The sequence below is a fragment of the Pan troglodytes genome, chromosome 3, assembly GCF_028858775.2.
Source record: "Pan troglodytes isolate AG18354 chromosome 3, NHGRI_mPanTro3-v2.0_pri, whole genome shotgun sequence".
Taxonomy (NCBI): domain Eukaryota; kingdom Metazoa; phylum Chordata; class Mammalia; order Primates; family Hominidae; genus Pan; species Pan troglodytes.
Genome location: NC_072401.2, coordinates 106,558,212 through 106,577,252, shown reverse-complemented (window position 1 = coordinate 106,577,252; position 19,041 = coordinate 106,558,212). Strand labels below are relative to the sequence as shown.

Genomic DNA, 19,041 nt, shown 5'->3' with positions numbered 1-19,041 from the left:
ATTGAAGTTTAGCAAATAGTAGTATATAAAGAACAACTCCTAAAGGATCTTATACTTTCTATACTTCCCAAACTTTCTACTATCTTCCTCTTTTTCTAGGCACCAACCTCTTGTTTATATTCTTCATGTATCTTTTTTTCCATCTTCCTCTTCCTTTAATGTCACATGGTCTTAATCACTATAGTATGCTCATATTTATGCCCTTGCACAATCTTTCCTGTGCTCTCATGTATCTAGAAGAATCCTTTTAGATATCTATCTTTAGAGAGTCAGCACTCTACCTTTAATCAAAAGCCTGCTCTAGGCAAAACTAGGAAAAATGTTCTTTCACTGTCCTTTGATCTTTCCTTTAAATTCTTGTTGACTTCTTTCTACCACCTTTACTCTACCAAGCAGCCAAAGATCTCAGGCCTCCTCCTCCTTTTCCAGCATTAATGCTCAGATTCAGCTAGATCCTACTGGGCACCTTTTACATATATTAAAGTTTAAACAATTGATGAGCAGTTTCATGTGTGCAGGGGGTGTCTGTATTTTAACACTGGACAATTGGTTAATTCATAGGACTGAGAATTTAATCATGAAATCTTCAGAATAACCAGGTTAGATGCCAACCATGCTCAATGTCCCTATGAACTGTCCTGCTCAGGAAAGCAGCACCAGGCTCTTTGTATATTTCTTGTGTAGAGTCAGACAGTAATTTGACGAGAGTCGGTACCTGGTCAGCTAAGATTCACCCATAAAAATGCTGATGAAATGGATTGGTACAAAAGGTTCTGCCCAAGAAAAGTGAGACAATGAGCAAAGCCAACCAGCCTATTCCCTTCCGGAATTTTAACTGGATATTTCTGAGAGAAATTCCTAGTAAGGGTGTAACAGCAGGATGAGAAAGCTAGTCAGGAAAAACAGCGACACTACAGGAGAGAGACCATGTGGATAATAAAAGAGAAGGTAACTGGATTCCAGGTGTTTTGATTCTTCATTGCCGCATAACAAATGAACCCAAAACTTAGTGCTTTAAACAATCATTTTATTTGCTTATAATTCTGTGAATCAGGAATTTAGGCAAAGTGTAGTTGGGTAGTCCTGCTTCTCTTGGCACTGGTTGGTGTCATTCGCTCAGTTGTGCTTATCTGGTGGTGGAGCTGAAATGGAAGTTCCAAGAAAGTTTTACTCACAGGTATGGCCCTTCTGTACTCCTTCACACACTCTCTCTCTCCATGAGGTTAGTTCAGGCTTCCTCCCTGCATGGTGGACTCAGGGTAGTTGTTATTTCTTGCATGGTTGCTCACTTCCAATAGAGAGCATTCCAAGAGGGAGAAAGCATATAGATCTCTGAAGGCCTACTCTTAGAAGTTCCATAATCACTTTTGCCACAATCTATTTGTCAAAGTCTGTGACAGGGCCAGTCTAGATTCAAGGGGAGTGGAAATAGATTTCACCTCCTGATGAGAGGTGTGGCAAGACTTTGATGACATCTTTTAAGTTACCACATCAGGATTATCTTGAAGCCATATGGCTTAGTAATTCTTTGTCTTCGTACTATGCAAATAGAAGGTCCCAGCAGATAGTATATTTTGGAAGAGAAGATAAGATTAGAGGATTTTTCAGTGCCCCTTAAGTCAAAATCTGCTGATGACTATGTTCATTAGCAATGGTTTTCTTAAATCATGTCATACAATATTCCTCTACTCTAGGGATATAAGTACTTAAACTGTCTTTAAAGCTCTGCTAGCAATTATTTTTCTACGGAATCTCCATTAAAATACCTTATTAAGTTAGTAGAACAAATATATAAAACTAAAAAATACAAAAGAGATCTTTATGAAAGATTTCTTTAAAAATTTTTACAGAGCAGAGAAAAAAGAAGACATCTCTCCTGTTTCCCCAACGATAGTTAGAAGTATAACAGAAGGGAATATGTGTTGAAAAGGGGATATTAAAAGGGTTATTCATTTCATTTTGCCCAATTAATCAGGTGATATATGTATAATATATATGAGTAAATGTCTTTCTGATTTATCTGAAACGAAGAGAGCTTTCCAGAATAAATGCTGTTTTCACATTTAATGGGCTAAAAGTATATCCAGAATGCCTATAGCATATGTCTCAGGTGTGTGGCAGAGTAGTGTAGGGTGAGGGCTAGGTAAAAATTAGGACAAGAGGCACACACAGTGGCCAAACTGGTATGACGTAGGGTGAAAGGGATGCTTTTGTTAATTTGTGGGAAATAAGACCCAAAGCACTTGAAGACAAGAGGAAAGTCACATTAGAACTAGAAGTTTTCGAACTTGCCTTTTTTCTTTTACAAATAACTGCAAGAGAGGTTGAGGAACTCACTCAAGGTCACAATAATTACTTGGGTATGAACGTTTGACAGTATATATCTGCCACATCACATATGTAAGTAATATTTTGCACTTTCCAAACATCCTTTCTGGTTCCATTACCATATTTTAAGATCTACTTCCCTTGTGTTTCTCTATTTAAAGAGGGCTTTGATCTTAACTTTAGGACTATTTCACCTGTTTTATTATTTATTTATTTGTTTTTGAGACAGAGTTTTGCTCTTGTTGCCCAGGCTGGAGTGCAATGGAGCGATCTTGGCTCACTGCAACCTCTGCCTCCCAGGTTCAAGCAATTCTCCTGCCTCAGCCTCCCGAGTAGCTGGGAGTACAGGCACCCGCCACCACGCCCGGCTAATTTTTTGTATTTAGTAGAGGCAGGGTTTCACCATGTTGGTCAGGCTTGTCTCGAACTCCCGATCTCAAGTGATCCACCCACCTCGGCTTCCCAAAGTGCTGGGATTACAGGCATGAGCCACCGTGCCCGGCCTTATTTCACCTGTTTTGAAAGAGATTTTATCAAACTTTAATGTGCAAATTCTGATTCAGCAGGTCTGATTAATTAGGCCTGAGATTTTGCAGATCTCACAAGCTCCCAGGTGATATTGGTGCTTGTCTGTGGACCACACTGTGGAATAGTAAGGAATTAGGTTATTGGGGTTTCAAAACTTGACCCTAAAATATTTGTGTAAATCATCAGGAAATTAATATTAGGTATAAATGCCAAATGAATTCTACTTTCTCAGGCTAGCCAAAGATTTATTCAAGGAATATTTATCAAGACCTTACAATATGCTAGTCATTGTTCTATTCAGAAAAGATGAACTTTTGTACTGTCATTTCTATTGTTATAATAAAATAAAGTGCCAATTAAAAAAAAAATTTTAAAGACAGTCTTGCTCTGTCGCCTAGGCTGGAGTATAGTGGCATGATCTCGGCTTAATGCAACCTCTGCCTCCCAGGTTCAAGCGATTCTCATGTCTCAGCCTCCTGAGTAGCTGGAATTACAGGTTCTCACTACCACACCTGGTTAATTTTTGGGTTATTTTCGTAGAGACGAGGTTTCACCATGTTGGCCAGGCTGGTCTCAAACTCCTGACTTCAAGTGATCCACCCGCCTCTGCCTCCCAAAGTGCTGGAATTACAGGTGTGAGCCACCACACCTGGCCTAGTGCCAAATTTTTTCCTACTTAGACATCACTTTTTATATGCTCAAGCAGAGTTGCTTTCTGATGTACTGTGGATATAGGTTATATATACTGAAAGAAGTTTTACAGTAATAGCCTCCTTTATTCTATCAGTGTACTGTTCAAATTTCTGGAACTTGGAAATACTTTTGGAGATTACTTTCAATTAAATGTTTCAATAAAATATTTGGCCAATTAAAAAGTGGAAAAACGTATTTACTTTTAATCCCAGGGAAAAACCAGCATGTATTGTATGGTACTTGAACTTGTTAAATGTGCACAAAATGCTTTGTACAACCCTTGAGCTAGGATCACTGATTTGCTTCCACAGCTGCCCCATGTGGCTTTTTGTGACATAACCCAGGTCAGGCTGACCTGCCAAATAACTAACATTGATAAGTGCCGACCAGAAAATGTGAGCTGAATTATTCGGTACTGTCTTCCCTCATTGCAAGGGCATCAACCTCAGCATTTATTAATCTAATGTAATGCTCACTTTGTAATTAACCTGGGAGCTACATCAAGCATCTAATTGTACCTCTGACAGCAAAAGGGTAAGTTCTGTTGAGCCTTGAACCTCTCTCAACATGTCTCTAGGAAGTGCAGTTTTGTAGCTATCAGTTGGTGGCTGCAAGAGAAAAAAAAATAGCAGTCATGCTATTGCAACAGTGATTACCCCAGCCTCTTCTTTCAGTTAATGAAGTGTTGAAAGTTCAAGACCCAAGTTATTGGTAGAACTAATGAGAACCAAAATACTATTAATACTTGCTGGAATGAATCTTTTAGGATTTAAAGCTTATTCAAAATCATGCTTTGATAGGACGATATTTTGTATGCATTTCCTCGTTTGCTATATATTTGTGCATGCATATCTTTTTGTCATGTGAAGTATAAGCTACTTGAGAGCAAAGATGGTGCCACTTGTTTCTATACTGTGCCTGTATACAGCTTTGTGCATTACAAATGTTCAGGACTGCTCGGTAAATAAAAACAGAATGCAATCTGTGTACTTATCTTCTTTCTTAGCATCAAATTCTTTCTGCTTCTTACTGAGAAGTTTTCCTGGTCCATTCTCACCTTCCTGGATTAGAAAATTAGAATAATTCCTGTAATAAGTTTAGATTAATTCCCATGATTCCCCGATTGACTTCTCTAGAAAAACCAAGAAGTGTAGATTACCTAAAATGTCTGAAAATCTTCTGGGGCAGTCTAGATAGACCTTGAATAATGGGAATATAGCAAGAGGCATTATGGAGGTGAACTCTTTTCAGTAGTGGTTTCAAGAAAACCAAAACTTACTCTTCAGCTTCCCTTCAATCATATATGTTCTATGAAATTCAAAAAGTAATATATCTGGACATAAATTTACATAATTTTCCTGAAAAAATATCCCCACAACACTAATATTACATTGTTTAATATAATATGTGATGATAGAACTATGGCACTGAAGATGTCCTCAAAAAATATTAGCCATTGACTATTCTGGCTGCGTCTAAATTCTGGCCATGAGACTATTCTGGAAATGAGTCTAAATATAGACCCAAGCCCCACAATATTAAAAGATGTGCTTTAATTTGATCACCCTTAGACCTAACTGTTCATTGTATAAAAGCAGTGGGTTAAAAAGAACCAATAATCCCTGATGATCAGCTAACATCACTGCATGCCAGGTACTGTATTAAGAACTTCATATGCATCAACTCATTTAATCTTCATGATATCCCTATAAAGTAGGCATAATTTTTCTACCCACTTTACAGATGAGAAAATGGAAGTGCAGAGAGATATTAAGAAATTTGTCCAAGGATACTCAACTAGAAGGCATGTAAGGGATTCAAACCCAGATTGACCTAGCTCTAGAGTCTTTGTTCTAACCTTTAGCACACTATGTGGCTCTTCTAAACCAAGCTTGCTTTAAATGACAGATGGAAATAGAAGTGTTGCCAGTTCCATAACCACACTATATAGGTGCAAACCTAAAATAAATGCTTCATCAAATTGGCATAAACAGCTTTTCTAATCATGTAGATATTATTTTCATTTCTTGAAAAGATGCTTTATTACAGCGGAATAGACTGAGGAGTTAGTTATACAGATTAAATATAATTTCATATGGATAGTCTGCAGAAGTGAAAAGGAAATTCATATTTTGTCGACACTCCAAAACTGTATTCAATTTGGTAGACTTTGCTGCACTCCATGCCCTGTCATAAATAGAAAGCAATTAACTAAACTCTACTCTTGTAACAATAGCAATGGGGACTTTAAAAGGATAAACCGGCTGGGTGAGGTGGCTCACGCCTGTAATCCCAGCACTTTGTGAGACTGAGGCGGGTGAATCATGAGGTCAGGAGTTCGAGACCAGCCTGGCTAACATGGTGAAACCCCTTCTCTACTATAAATATAAAAAATTAGCTAGACGTAGTGGTGGGTGTCTGTAATCCCAGCTACTTGGGAGATGGAGGCAGGAGAATTGCTTGAACCCAGGAGGTGGAGGTTGCAGAGAGCCAAGATCACACCACTGCACTCCAGCCCAGGCGACAGAGTAAGACTCTCTGGAAAAAAAAAAAAAAAAAGGATAAACCTCACTCCGTCCTGTTCATAATCAAACAAATTACCTTCTCCTTATGCTTACATGACTTTACATAGATGAATCATCAAATGGATGCCATTTTTAATTATATATACTCCACTCATCCCTATGTTAGCATTTTTCTTCCTGTTCAGTCTTAAGGCTTGAAAGATATTATACGTGCTTATGTTGATATGCATTATATAAATATGTCATTATTGCTGAACATCTTTCTTCCTTTCTCTTTTTTAAACTATAAATATTCTGAAATGACCATCTATACACAGCTTGCCTGCCCTCCTTCTCTCCCTCCATCCCCTTCTTCATTCCTCTCACCTCCCTTTCCCTTTCTCTTACTCTTCTCTTTTGTTTTCTTTTTTTTCTTAAGATAAAAAGTGATCAAAAGATAAGAATATTTTTGTGACTCTTGAAACCTGTTGCCAAATTATTTACCAGGAATATTGTACCAATTTATGCTGAAACCACCAATGTATAGGAGCATCATCCCTTTTCATATTTGCCAGAGTTGTTCATTGTAATTTTAAACTGAATGTAATGATAGAATGCTTCCTCGTTAAGAAAAAATCCTCCTCTTTTAGGGAGGGTTCCTTTTAAAGGTTTTCAGTTTTTAGATTGTTAGAGAAGTAAATCTTTCAAATAATTAAAACACATTCAGTTACCTATACTTCTCTTTTTAGAGATAGACTACCAAAACCAGTCTATTCTCCACCATATATGCCTAACACACAAGACACATTGCTATATCTGTTAAATTACCCCTCCTTGCTTGTCCACTCAAGATATTACACAACTATCTTAGTGAGACAAAAAAAGTTCTCCTGTGTTAGCTTATTTTTTTTATTTAATTAATTTTTTTTTAACCACAGGCTTAATTTGCATTTAGAGGTTCCCATTTCTTCCTCTCAATGTTACCCAATAGATACCACAAAGTAACTGCTTCTGTCCAGACTGGCAGTAGAGAACTGTTGTGGTTCTAATGATAAGAAGAGCACTAACCTCTAAAGAATTCAGGGTTCTTATTTGCAGAACTAATCAATAATTAGTAATAATTTGGTTTTACACACTCTCTCTTTGACGAAGTTGTAGTGGAGAAGGATGATGGACAAGGGTTGAGCAAGGTAGCTTATGCTACATAATTTTTTTTGCTTTTTTTAAACAGCTTTGGAATTTATTTATTGCAAGATTTTGTTATTTTTAATTTTGAGAAACTTTTTATTTTGAAAACTGCAATCCTACAGGCAGATTACAAGAATAGGACAATGAACATTGTAGATTCTCCCTCTACATTCATGAATTGTCAACATTTTGCCATATTTACTTTGTCTCCTTTTCCTTATACTACGTTTTTTCCCCCTGAAAAGGCTGAGAGTAAGTTGCAGACATCTTACCCCTAAATACCACAGCATATATCTCTATCTCCTTATAATAAGACATCTATATATAACCTACATACTATATATATGTATGTATACATATAACTACAATACCATTGCCACTCAGACTATTTATCATTAACATAATACTATTATTTAATATACAATCCATCCATATCCAAATGTCCCTGATTGTCCCCATGTCTTTTTTTTTTTTTTTTTCACAATCTAGGATTCTATCAAGGGTTATGTATTATCTTTAGTCTCCTTTAATCAGAACAGTTTCCTAGCTTTTTTGTCTTTCATATTTTTGAACATTCTAGGCTCTTCCTTATGCCAACCCACCTCCACCCCCACCTTATTTTTTGGAATATGGAAGCTGTCTTTCTGACTGTCAGATCAATGTATTTTTGACACTATGACTCCATGTATGTCATTCTTTTATGTCTTTTTCCTCTCATATCTCTGTGCTATTTCCTTATTTTTCTCTTTCATCAGATTTTTGGGACAACTTTTTGTTTTATATTTTTTATTATTTTCTTTTCTTACTAACTTTTCCCCTTCCCTGTAGGCTCTCATCTGTTTCCTTGAGATAATACTATTTTTAAAAATTGTAATTTGCTTGGTGTTATTTGTCTTTTTTCTAACTTTGTAGCACTTCCCCTCAAGATGATGTGCTCCCTGCAAAGACAACTCTGTTTTTACAAGTATTTTCCAAAGTGTAACTTAAATTCTCCTTTAAGAATTATACTTGTTCTCTCGCTCATTTCTTCAGCTTCCTTTCCTTTAGGCAGGTCTTAACTGAAATTCTCATTTTCCAAGTTGCCCTAAATCAGAACTTTACTTTTACTAAAATGTGTTCATTTAGATAAAGTATATTATGCTTACTTTGACTCTATGGTGGAAAAATGCATTTTGTCACATTCCTGGTTCAACATTCATAAGATTTTGTCTATTTTAGTTGACACAAACCTTGAATTTGAGGTTTAAAAGAAAAAAAAAGAGCTTAACATACCTAAGCAAATATGCATATTGAGAATGGCTATTGTAAAATGTCATTCCAATTATTTCAGGATAATAAGACCAAATACAGTCTTATTTGAAAGAATGTTAAAGCTAAAGGGGCTTTAGACATACTTAATTTACTTCCATTATTTTTCAGATGAGGAAACCGAGAGCCCAAGTTACTAATGTCACAATTGGTGGGGAAAATTCAAGTGATCCCATATCCTGATTTTCAGTTCAGCATATATTCTTTGCTCTCACTGTGTTTCAATTTAATATTTTCCTGGAAATAATATTCAGAGATATAGGAGAACTCATTGGAAAGCACTTGGAAATATGTGACAACAAAGAATCAAGAACACCTCATTAGGTATAGCATCTGGTTTAAAAAGATAGTCTTGCTTTGATGACTGTTGCTGCAGACCTAACATACATTGAATTATTGCTTTGTACCTGACATTGTTCTAAGCATTTTACATGCATTCATTAATTTAATCTTCACAATATCCCTAAAAGTTGATATATTATCATTCCTTTTTACAAACGCAAAACTGGAGGCACAAAGAGTTTGAGTAACTTTTCTAAGGTCATTTAGTAACAGGAAGAATCAGAATGCACAGGGCTGTGCACCTAACCACTGTGATACACTGTCTCTCTTGATTTTAAGAGTTTCAAACACAAAGGCCATTCTTTTTCTTTCACAAATATGGAAACTGAGGCACAAATTGGTTTGAATGTTTTATTTATTGTTACCCAGTCAATAAATGCAAATAGACATCCCAAACTAACTTTGCCTCATATTGAAAATTTCCCCATTTCACAAAGGTGCCATATCTTCCATTCTAATAGGATTGCCACTTCTGGTGAGACTTCCCCAGAAATTTTATTCACAGTTACATTGGTTGATCACATTGTTTCTTCTTGCCAATGTGAATTGGCAAGATGGTTGTCCATAGTTTATATCGTCTATGATTATGAAATCATTTTTCTCTATACAGAACTAAGTTACTAGTATCTGCTAGGGGCCAGATATTTTCAACCAACGAACACCCTTCTTTTAAAAATAGAAAAGACTAAACATGGTTCCTCATGCCCAGAATCCCAGCACTTTAGGAGACTGAGGTGGGAGGATTGCTTGAGCCCAGGAGTTAGAGACCAGCCTGGGCAACATAATGAGACATCTCTTAAAAAAAATACAAAAAAGAAAAATGGAAAATAGCACTAAATTAAACTCTGCATGCCTCATTTATGATGAATTTGGTCATCATTTTCATTAAAGTACTAACAATGTCTATATGGCTATTGCTACAAAGGAATTTTTTTCAAAAGGTCATTAAGGCTAGATATAACTATACTATAGTCCATAACTAAGTAGAAAATAGAAAATGGAAATTTTGGCCACGTGTATGACATATGATCTGAATTATCAATCAGGGTTGACCTAACAAAGGATTAAATTTTCAGGTGATCATCTAAGTCCTGACTGTTTCAGAAACCTCTAAAAGGAAGAATTGTAATATAATATACTTGGTGAATAATGTATAACACCATAGTGAGTGACCCTCTATTGAATTAATGGCAAATAGGAAATGATACTTAAAAAATTGGAAGATTTGGGTTGACTTTCACAAAATTGTCCCCCTATTTGTCTCTTTCTCAGCTTTGTGTATGCTAAAAATGAAGATTACCTCAAGATGGAAAGAGGCATAAAGGGCCTCCTGAGACTGGCGAGGTACTGAGGACTTAAGGTGCACCTTGAATTAAGTTTGACACTAATACACAGATTTTTCTGACAATATGGAGAATGAAATGGTCACTAACATGTTGGGGTGGCTACTTGTACAAAAATGACTGGCATCTCCAATAAAATTTCCCCTACTGTTTTGGGAAGCAGGCTACACGGCAGGTAATTACAGTTTGGCCGGAATGTAAGTCAGCCAAAGCCTTATCTCAATAACATGTCCTGCTTGCAAAATGAAGTGTAAGAGGGCAACTCAGGAAGAATGCCTGGCTGAGCAAGTGTTCTAGGGGAAAGACTTGGACAGAGAAAGAAAGATGAGAATGATAGGAAAGAGAAATCCTAAACATTCTTTTTGGGTCTTCTAGATGCTGCATAAAATTCCAGAATCTTATATCCCATGTCCATTATACCACAAATTATGTAGGGAATCTTATGTATGAATCTAAACATGTAAGGCAATGCTACATTTTTGCTTAGAGGATTTATTGTTGAAGAGCATAAAAATGTGACTTTGTTTTCTGAGGCAGAGGTCTGTGATATACCCTAACACAAGTATTAAGCAGTTCACTACATGCAAATAAGTGGTTTCAAGTTGTCAGGAACTTTCAAGGGAAAGGTGATAAAAGAGACAGCAGTAAAAACCTTTGTAAGGAAAAGGTAGGCTAAGGCTAATTATTATTATTATCATTTGAGACAGGGTCACACTGTTGCCCAGGTTGGAGTTCAGTGGTGCAAATCTGTTTCACTGTAGCCTCGACCTCCTCAGCCTCTCAAGTAGCTGAGACCACAGATGTGTGCCACCATGCCTGGTTAATTTCTTAAAACTTTTGGTAGAGACAGGCAACATTTTTGTTGCCCAGGCTGGTCTTGAACTGCGGGGCTCAAGCAATCCTCCCGTCTTGGCCTCCCAAAATGTTGGAATTATAGGCATGAGCCACTGCACCCAGCTGTTTTTACGTTTAAAGGATGATATGTGTTAAATTATTGGTGGGGTCCTTGGGCCACAGATAAAAGTGCTACTGGATAAAAGATCTGCATTTTAGTTTTATAAAGGAAAATAAGCATTGAAATGGAAAAAGGAAACTCTGAATATGGAGCAATTTTATTTAAAATTGCATTACGTTAATTTTTTAAAAAATAAAATAGAAAAAATTTAGGTTCAACATGTCATGTTGGGATTTGGATAGCATGTATACTTTGCTGTACATCCATTCATTAACCTGTTTATCTATCTATCTATCTATCTATCTATCTATCTATCTATCTATCTATCTATGTCTGCTGCCATAGGAACCATATTCCTGGGCTACTGTGAAAGCTTCTCTTTTTCTGGTCCCTACCCTCAGAGGTCACAGTGGCTTAGAACCCAAAGAACTTGGGACTTAGTCCACATTTTCAACTGCATATGGTTTAAGTAGAATTTCTAGGATTCACCTGGGAACATGAACTATGGATTTAGTGGGGAAAAAGTTTTCTAATTCCAATTGACTGACATACAAAGGCATTTTGGAACACAGTCTGTTTTTAATCTAATTGTTTCTAAAACTTTCTATGCATTTATGAAATATATGTAATATATTGTTCTCTATCAAGTATGTACATTTTTAGGGACTGCAGATGCTGTGTCCATTTAGGGCCCATGGGAGATAGTTTATTTAAAAGTACAAAGCTTGTTCTCCTCACTCTTGGCTGACTTCTAAGGAATTATATCTCAATCCTGGGACCTTTTTCTGGATCAAATGAGACTTTTTTATATTTATGGCTTTTCCAAAAGCAGATATTTCAACTACTTAGAATTTAATGAAGAATTATACTACTTTTATTTTTAAAATTCCCAGAGAAAGTTCCCAAAGCTCTCTTAGTCATTAAGGTCTCCCCAGATACTCCTTGAGCTGTTACTGCTGCACAACCGTACTGGAGCCGGCACTAATTTCCCCATCGTGCATCCAGAAATCAATACCCTGCTGGCACACTGATGGTGAAGTAGCATAGGATTTATTCCCTGGCATTGGTGGCTTCAATCAATTTCCTTGTGCACTTCATATTTTTTTAGTTTTTGCAAATTTATGTCCTTGTTCCTTCCGCTCTCTTATTTATTATCTAGTTAGAACAGATTCTATAGTCATATTAAAATAACCAGCAAATAAAGAGGAAGAGGTAGAGTCAGCCTCTTAGGAGGAGTCAGACAGCCTCAAAAGTCCACTTTCAGTGTCAACCATGGTTACTTTGTTTGGCATCAAAAGTGGGAACAAGGATTAAGAAACACAGATTACATCTATCATCCCATAGAACAGCATACTAAGACAGAAAATAAGTCCTTGTTCCTCATATTATCTAAGAAGCTTTTTCCAAAGTTCTGAAACAGGAAACTAGAACCATTTCTCTGGTTACGTAAGCTCTTCTACCAGGGCAAATGAAGGATAGATGTGCCATTTTGGGTATTTAGGAAAGAAATTTTAGCTCACACTGGCAACATGCTTTCTGGACAACTATGTATGGATGGCTGTTGTCATGAGCACCATCTTCCTGGATGTAAAAGCTGCTGTTCCTCTGGTTTCCCTCCTTCAGAGTCTCCAGTAAGTCAGACTGAAAGATAACAGGGACTTGTAACTCAGTTCTTGGATGGTATATTTTTAGCTACATCATGAGTTGATTAGACTCTCTGCAATTCACAGAACCTAACCATAGAGTTGTGAAGGTATAAATTCCAAACTCCAAATAACTGTATCCGCAGATTTGGCCACAGGAATTGGGGCTGGTTTGGTGGACCCAAGGCAAATGATGGTTCATATAATTGCTAATGCTTCTGATTCAAAGAGGTTGGGAACAGATAATTTGTTTTTGTGCTTGGAGCTTGGATTGTGATGCAAGACTAGAAGAAACAAGAGGAATAGAAAGATCAAAGTAGAAGCTGGGGAGGGAGGAAACTGGCAAAAACACAAACAGGGCTATTTATGAAGATAGATGGCAAGTAAGATGGAATGAGGTCACTATAATGTAACTTTAGAACATTTTCATCACCCCAAAAAGAAACTTGATACCTATTACCAGTCATTCACCCTTCCTTACACTTCTCTCTTCACTGTCCAACCCAGTTGTTAGTAACCACTAATCAACTCTCTGTCTCTATAGATTTGACTGTTATGGACATCTCATATGAATGGAATCATGCAATATTTGTTTTTTGTTACCGACTTCTTTCACTTCACATAATGCTTTCAAGTTTTATTCAAGTTGTAAGATGTATTGGAATTTCATTCCTTTTTATGTTCTTCCTTTTCTTTTTATTATTGGCTTGCTTTTAATTAGCTTTAGCCTTTAAGTTCTTACAAATGTAACCAGCTAGGTTAGGACAGGAGGAGCTATTTCCCAACACTTCTCATGTAAACCAAATTTTAGGTTTTTCTTTGTAGTAAAACAGGCTCTTTAGTGTTTACAAGATTATTCCTGAGCTGTAAAAATTCTCTTTCTGGGTTTTCCCCCCTGTATTCCTCTATTCAATCTCAGGCTGCTACAATCAGACAGACAGAAAGTGTGAAGAGACTTTTTCTTGTGGAAACATTAGCAGCAGACAGTAACTGCTTTCACCTTTTAATTTTCAAACAATGTTCTATTGTATGGATATACCATGTATTAGTTATCGATTCATTAGTTGATGGACATTTTGGTTGTTTCCAGTTTTGGGCTAATACAAATAATGCTACTATAAACATTTATGTACCAATTTTTATGTGGACATGTCTTCACTTCTCATGGGTACATACCAAGGAATGGAATGGCTGGATAATATAATAACTCCATATTTGACAGTAAACAGTCAACTGCCAAACTATTTGCCAAAATGGTCGCATCATTTTACATTCACATCAACATATATGAGTGTTACAATTTCTCCACATTCTCGCCAATATTTGTTATTGCTGTCTTCTTGAATTTAGTCATCCTAGTTAATGTGAAGTGTTATATTGTGGTTTTGCTTTGCATTTTCCTAATTACTACTAATGTACTTTTCATGTCCTTGTTGGTGGTTCATATATATTCTGTGGAGAAATGTATATTTAACCCTTTGCTCATTTAAAAAATTAGTATGTCTTCATGCACACATATGTTTATTGTGGCACTATTCACAATAGCAAAGACTTGCAACCAACCCAAATGTCCATCAGTGATAGACTGGATCAAGAAAATGTGGCACAGATACACCATAGAATACTATGCAGCCTAAAAAAGGATGAGTTCATGTCCTTTGTAGGGACATGGATGAAGTTAGAACAATCATTCTTAGCAAACTATCACAAGGACGGAAAACCAAACACCACATATTCTCACTCAGGTGGGAACTGAACAATGAGAACACTTGGACACAGGGCGGGGAACATCATACACCGGGGCCTGTCAGGAGGTGGGGGGCTGGGAGAGGGATAGTATTAGGAGAAATACCTATTGTAAATGACGAGTTGATGGGTGCAGCAAACCAACATGGCACATGTATACTTATGTAACAAACCTGCACATTGTGCACGTGTACCCTAGAATTTAAAGTATATTAAAAAAATTTTAAAAATTAGGATGTCTTTTTATCATTGAGTTGTAAGACTTTAAAAATATATTCTAGATAAAAGCCACCTTTAATAATTTACAAATATTTTCTTCTATTATTTAGGTTGTTATATTAGTGTCTTCCAGAGAAAGGAAACCAATAGGACACACACATACACACACACACACACACACACACAGAGGCATACCTCCATTTATTGTGCTTTGCTTTATTATACTGAACAGAGCTTTCATTTTTCACAAGGTGAAGGTGTGTGGCAACCCTGCCGCAAGCAATTCTATTAATGCCATTTTTCCAACAGCAATATGCTCCCTTTGTGTCTCTGTGTCACATTTTGGTAATTCTCACAATATTTAAAACTTTATTATTATTATTATTATTATTATTATTATTATATCTGTTATAGTAATCTGTGATAAGTGATCTTTGATGATAGCATTGTAATTTTTGGGGGGCTATATGAACCATACCCATAAAAGATGGCAAACTTAATCAATAAAGGTTGTGTATGTTCTGATTGCTCCACTAACCACCCATTCCCCCATCTCCCTCACTCTCCTCAGGCCTCCCTATTCCCTGAAACACAATAATATTGAAATAGCCCTATAATGGCCTCTAAGTGTTCAAGTGAAAGGAAGAGTTGCACGCCTCTCTTTTCAAATTAAAAGCTAGAAATAATTAAGTTTGCTGAGAGAGGAAGGTCAAAAACAATGATAGGCTGAAAGCTAGGCCACTGTGCCAAAGAGTTAGCCAAGTTGTGAATGCAAAGGAAAAGTTCTTGAAGGAAATTAAAAGTGCTGCTTCAGTGAACACATGAAAAATAATAAAAAAAGGAGACAGCCTTAATGCTGATGTGGAGAAAGTTCTAGTTGGTCTGGATAGAAGACCAAGCCATCCACAACATTCCCTTAAGCCAAAGCCTAATCCAGAGCAAGACCCTAACTCTCTTCAATTCTACAAAGACTGAGAGAGGTGAGGAAGCTGCAGAAGAGAAGTTGGAAGCAGTGCTTGCTTCTTGCTGTACCTGCTGTATGCTGTTTGTGTCTCAGAAAATCTGCAAAACCTGCTGGTGACCAGTCCTCTGGGGCACTTGAAGACTGCAGAGATGTTCACTATGGGCTCTTAGGACAATGGGGAAAATTATGTTTCACTGCGGTCTATGGGAGATTTTGGAAACTTGGACTCTGATAGAGGGTTTGAAGGAGACAATCAATTATTGCGTGATATTAGACACCATGGTGATATAATGGATTGACAGTTGTCTGACCAGGAAAGAATTGTAGCTGCTTCATCAACAGGAGGTGTATCAGTTTTCCTTCATCATCTGAATAACCAGACTCTTTCAGTCAACCAGTGGTGAACTACAGCTCACTACCACATAGGCCCAGAAAGTCCTTTGTGTAGCAGGGCACCATGTACAGGTGTTGTGTGCAACAGCCCAGAAATCATTAATGTTGGAGACAATGGTTGAATAAATCTCCTCAAAGCTTATCACAAGGAAGCTGTAAGAACTGTAGGCAATGCAGATAGTAGTATACTCCATGCTGTAATCGTTCTTCGAACTCCTGAGAGATTCTTACTGTAAATTCGATTGGATAGTTAAAAATGTGGGATTGCACACAACAAGGAAATGAGCCTTCTCAGATATTGTCATGACTGGTGACTGAGTGCCAGTCCATTGTGTTGATAGAAATCTCATCAAACAGCATCTTGTAGCTACTGGTGGCCAGGATGGAATGTTGAGTATTTGGAATGTTAGACAAGGTACTATGCCTGTATCTCTGCTGAAGGCTTACAAAGCTAAAATGTAGGAAGTTCACTTTCACCCATCCAACCCAGATCCTCCATTTATTGTTCTGAAGATGAATTCCTCTGGCACTGGGATGTTTCCACAGTTGTACCATCACTCTTTCACCAAGGAGGAAGAGCTAGAACTTTTTTGTCCCATAGCATTAGTAACCAAGCTAATGTTCACCAGTCTCTCAAAGTTCTTGGCTCAGCACTGATCCTACAAAAGACCAAACTGAAATCACAAGGTTACTTCTCAACCCTGCCTGTGAACCGTTTGGATGTTTTTGGTCCTTGTCTTGTTTGTGGAACTGATGCAGAAGCAATTTATACTACTGGACAACTTTTTTCATGAAACTACTGTAATTATAAGATTTTAGATAAATGTATAATCGGCCTTTTGAATTCTACCTTTTGTGCAAAATTTTATTATCAGAAAATGTGAGATTTGCAGGGGAAACATCAGTAAGCTACCGTTAGTGTCAATGCCCAACTTTGGCTTTTGTTAGTTGGATATTCCCAGAACAGTTGCAGTATCTGATAGATGAACAATGGTAAAAAATTGAGAACATGTGGAAGAACTTCAGAGGGATTCTGGTGCTGATGAATAATACATTGCCTTCAGACAATTACTGACAGCTCATGGAACTATTTCTTCATTTTTGATGTTGTGGGACTTAACATCAGTGGTAGTTATGGGAACCACCAACAGGTTTCTATAATTTTTATCAGTATGTATACTCCTTCCTAGTGGCAATTACCAGTGTTAATGATTATTCTTTTTATTGAAAATATTTTCTATAATCCTTCTACACTTTATTTCCTTAATAATTTTAATAAACTTTTTCAGGCAAAATTGAGTAGAGCAAAAGTGAAACATTAATAGTTGCATTCAAAAATTTTTAAAGATAAAAATGTTTTGACAAGTTCTTTTGTAAGAATAGGTTTTCGAGCAGAACTCTTGTCAACTGCTTAGACCCAACTTTGTTTTTCTTGAATTTCACAACATAGTTGAAAATTGCTAAACTGGACATTGTGCAACAAAGTAGAATTTGATATTGATAAGTGGACTGACTTCCAAACTAAAATTTGATAACAAATGTGATAATTATATGATGATGTGGTAAGAGTAAAGAATTTTGCCATCTTTATCCTTATCTGCAATGTTAATAATTACTTAACGTAGTGTTTTAAGACAATTTTATGATATTGTCTTTCCAAAGTTCATTAAATTTTAAATGTATTATAGACCTAAAACCTTAATAATAAGTCACAACTGTTACATGATTGAAGTGTTCATTTACTTTATAATTACAATATTCATAATTATGATAAAGTTTTGCTTTTCTGTCCAAATAAATATTTTCAATTTTTAAAATGCCACCTTACCTCAGGGATTGCTGGATTTTTTATCTGTCTATGGTTTTATTGCTGGGACTAATTTTTAAAAGACTTTTTTTTTTACTATGAAAGCAATTCATTGCAGAAAAAGCAAATACAGTCAAAAGAAAATTTTAAATACAATTTCAAATAGACAATATTATTTTCATATTCCTATCTGTCAATATATATAATTTTTTATAAAAAATGAAAACATCCATGCTATTGTTGGGAATGCACATTCCCTAGCAGTAAACACATTTTTTAAAGATATAGATTATTTTTTAATTGGTTTTACACATTGAACAAACTCTAATCTTTTTTTTTCTTCCACTTTTAAGTTTTGGGGTACATTTTCAGGATGTGCAAATCTGTGACATGGGTAAACGTGTGCCATGGTGGTTTGCTGCACAGATCAAACCATCGCCCAGGAATTAAGCCCAGCATTCATTAGCTGTTATTCCTGGTGCTCTCCCTCCCCCTCTACCCCCACGACAGGCCCCAGTGTGTGTTGTTCCCCCAGTGTGTCCATGTGTTCTCATCATTCAGCTCCCACTTATAAGTGAGAACATGCAGTGTTTGGTTTTCTGTTCCTGTGTTAGTTTGATGAGGATAACAGTTTCCACTTCCATCCATGTCCCTGCAAAAGACAGGATCTTGTTCCTTTTTATGAGTGCATAGTATTCCATGGTGTATATGTACCACATTTTCTTTATCCAGTCTATCATTGATGGGCATTTGGGTTGATTCTATGTTTTTGCTATGGTGAATAGTGTTGCAATGAACATATGTGCACATGTATCTTTATGATAGAATTATTTATATTCCTTTGGGTGTGTACCCGGTAATGGGATTGCTGGGTCAAATGGTATTTCTGCCTCTAGGTCTTTGAGGAATTGCCACACTGTCTTTCACAATGGTTGAACTAATTTACACTCCCACCAACAGTGTAAAAGTGTTCCCATTTCTCTGCAACCTCACCAGCATCTGTTGTTTCTTGACTTTTAAATAATCACCATTCTGACTGGCCTGAGATGGTATCTCATTGCAGTTTCGATTTGCATTTCT

At 36.6% G+C, this 19,041-nt stretch overlaps 1 long non-coding RNA gene and 1 pseudogene across 3 annotated transcripts in view; one reads left to right on the top strand and one right to left on the bottom strand.

Moving 5' to 3' along the window:
* Positions 1 to 992: 992 nt before the first annotated feature.
* Positions 993 to 19,041, bottom strand: part of LOC104006151 (uncharacterized) — a 211,442-nt gene continuing 193,393 nt past the window's right edge. For all 3 annotated transcript variants that reach the window (XR_010156328.1, XR_001717068.4, XR_010156327.1), the window contains 2 exons: positions 4,068 to 4,157; positions 993 to 1,142 (listed from right to left, as the gene is read on the bottom strand). This is a non-coding gene — a long non-coding RNA (uncharacterized LOC104006151). The remainder of the gene's footprint in view (positions 1,143 to 4,067; positions 4,158 to 19,041) is intronic.
* Positions 16,436 to 16,948, top strand: LOC107974363 (nucleoporin Nup43-like; annotated as a pseudogene).